This window comes from Lygodium microphyllum, chromosome 20 (genome assembly GCF_053477565.2).
Source record: "Lygodium microphyllum isolate KBCC chromosome 20, Lygodium_microphyllum_v1.1.10, whole genome shotgun sequence".
Classification (NCBI taxonomy): Eukaryota; Viridiplantae; Streptophyta; class Polypodiopsida; order Schizaeales; family Lygodiaceae; genus Lygodium; species Lygodium microphyllum.
This window is the reverse complement of record NC_141154.1, coordinates 92,039,450-92,042,213: the sequence shown is the minus strand read 5'-3', so window position 1 is coordinate 92,042,213 and position 2,764 is coordinate 92,039,450.

Below are 2,764 nucleotides of genomic sequence, written 5' to 3'. Positions count from 1 at the left end.
GTGCTCAATATTTTTTAATGAGAGACTTGAAACATACTCAGGGTGGACACAAGATTCTCATATGGATCCTTATTTACACTTGTAAGCAATATGTCTATTTCTTCATTTTCATCAATATTCTTCTTAAGATTTGCAAGCTAGGTTTTTAGTCACTTGAACTTGTTAATTTGTATGGTCATGGAAGCACTATCTTTTATATCTAGTTTATAAAACTACATGAGTAATTTTACTTTTGAATTATTTTCTTGGGTATCAAAGATCCTGTCAAGTTTATGCCAACCAGTTCTAGTGTCTCTAATGCCAGAGATATGACGTAGCACATCATCACTTAGTCTTGAGGCAATGATGCCTAGTGCCTTGTTATTCATCTTCTTCCATTCTTTGGTTTTTGGTGGAGCTACTGCAAGGATCCCACTTTTTGAATCTTGTTTTTTTCCATCTACATCACCTTCATCATCTTCAAAGAGATCCCAGAGGTCTTTTCTCATGAGGTAGTACATGATCTTTTCCTTCAAGGCATGGAATGTAAAAATTACATGGTGCGGCGAAAAAAATCTAAGAAAAAGATAGAGATAGAGAGTACACAATAGATAAGAGGAGAATTAGAAAATTTCTTTAGCTCCAAACAACTGATACAGAGATGGCTCTGTCCACTCATGCACTTCCACAGTGAAGCTTAGATGGCGATCTAGACAGAAGATAGGTGAAGAGCTTAAGGCTAGCTAGAACAACTCTGACTGGGTGAAAGATAGACGATGAATGGTTGTGAAGGGTCTTAGCTTTTATAGCCATGAAGGCAATTAGGTCAGCATGACCGACCTACCATATGAGCCTCCACTAGTAAACTAAGGAATATTCCCTTTACCCTCGGGCTGGGGCCGTTGCCCCTAGGCCCCTTTTAACTCCCTTACCCCGCAACTCGATGCAATGTGCCTCAGGTTGCTACCAACTTAACTACTCAGTCCCAACCCAAAGATTAGACCCACAATAGTCACATTTTTTCCATCCGGTCACATAGACCTCATCTGATATACAAGTTAGGACTCAACCAATGTTTGGGCTCACATTTGGCTTCTCCTCATAATGGGGGCCTTACAACTTTGAGCACCATGGATCATTGGTGGCACCTCATGAGGGTGGGGCATTGAGCATATCTAACATGGAAGCCTTCTCCATTGAACTTTTCTATTTGCTCGAAATTTGGCATTTTTTATTAGAAAAAAATCAACCAGAAAAAGAGTTGTACTTCAATGTGTCAAGAGACACAAGGTGATTAGTGTTTAACAACACTGCATGAGTATTAAAAGGATACTATTGCGGAGCTCAATGTTGGATGTTGATGCTTGATCTTCTTCTTGCTTGCTGATTTAGTGTGATGCTTTGCTGGAAATTACAAATCTTAGTGGTAGGAACTTGGTTCAAGTGGCAAGAGAGAAAATGTAGGAAAGATGAGCTTGAAGCTTGAGTGGCTATGGAGTTCACAGTTCTATTCCTAATTGGTTTTTCTCAAATTTCAGCTCATATAGAAGATCATTTAGGGAACCCTATGAGTTGTAGAAATCTTAGAGGTGGAGCTTCAACTGCCCTATGATGATGGCAAGTAATGCACTGCATGTAGGAGATTTAGGCCGTACGAATGTCATTAGGCACAGTTTCAGCAGCGAGCTCAAATTTTGTCAACATTGAGCTATAGCCAATGAAATTTTAGTATTTGAAGTGATAGAAAGTTACCCATGGAGTGAAGGGAGAGATATCTAGAAGAGATCTTGAAGAGATATACTTTAGTTTGAGAGATCCAGAAGCTCAAAGTCAGGTAGGTGCTATTTTGGCGATGGCTGCCACAAGGTTAAGTGGAGATGGAAGTGAGAAATGGAACCATGAATTGGATTTGAGCTGACCTAAGGTTAAGAGGTACTGAGAGAGTAGAGAAGAGAGTTATGTCATGCTTAGCTAAGATCTGATACTATATGAAAATGTTGGATCTAGAGCATGGCAAGAGCTATGGAGATTGGAAGGTGAAGAATGAATTCATGTTGACATGGACAATGAGTAGACAATTTCTACACAAGTGATTTCATAAAGACAATCTTGTGTATTAGACTGTCAATGAAAATGACACTAGTTGAAAGAGGAAAGCATCATGATATTGTATTCATCATTGTGAAAGTGATAGTCAAGTACAATGCTTTATAGAAGTTGGGTTGTTCCACTCTCCTCATTGTGCATATGGGATTCAGGACATCTCTTCTCGGAGCAAACATCATTTGTCTATTTCTCAATAGTATCATCTTCTCCTTGATACCAACTGAGGGAAACTCTTCCTAAGATAAGAATAGTTTTGATCATGCCATGTCAGCCGATTCACCCTCATGTCTTTATTGCATCTGGTTTTTCACTCTTGTGTCCACGATACACTACGAATGGGTCCTTCGTGAGATCACATTTTCATCAAGCCTCCCACTGAATTTGTAGCTCCACAATAGTGTGCAAATAGGTAATTTATGAGATCACAATTTCCTTCTCTCGCGTCATATCTGTAGCTCCACAATATGGCGCAAATAGGTCCTTTGTGAAATCATGATTCCCTCCCCTCATGCCATATCTACAACTCCATGATATTTCATGAATAAGTCCTTCACAAGATCATGCTTCCCTTCTCTCACACCATTCTACAGCTCTATGATACGCCATGAATGGGTTCTTCATGAGATCATGATTTCCTCCTCTCATGCCATATCTACAGCTTGATGATATGGCATGAATG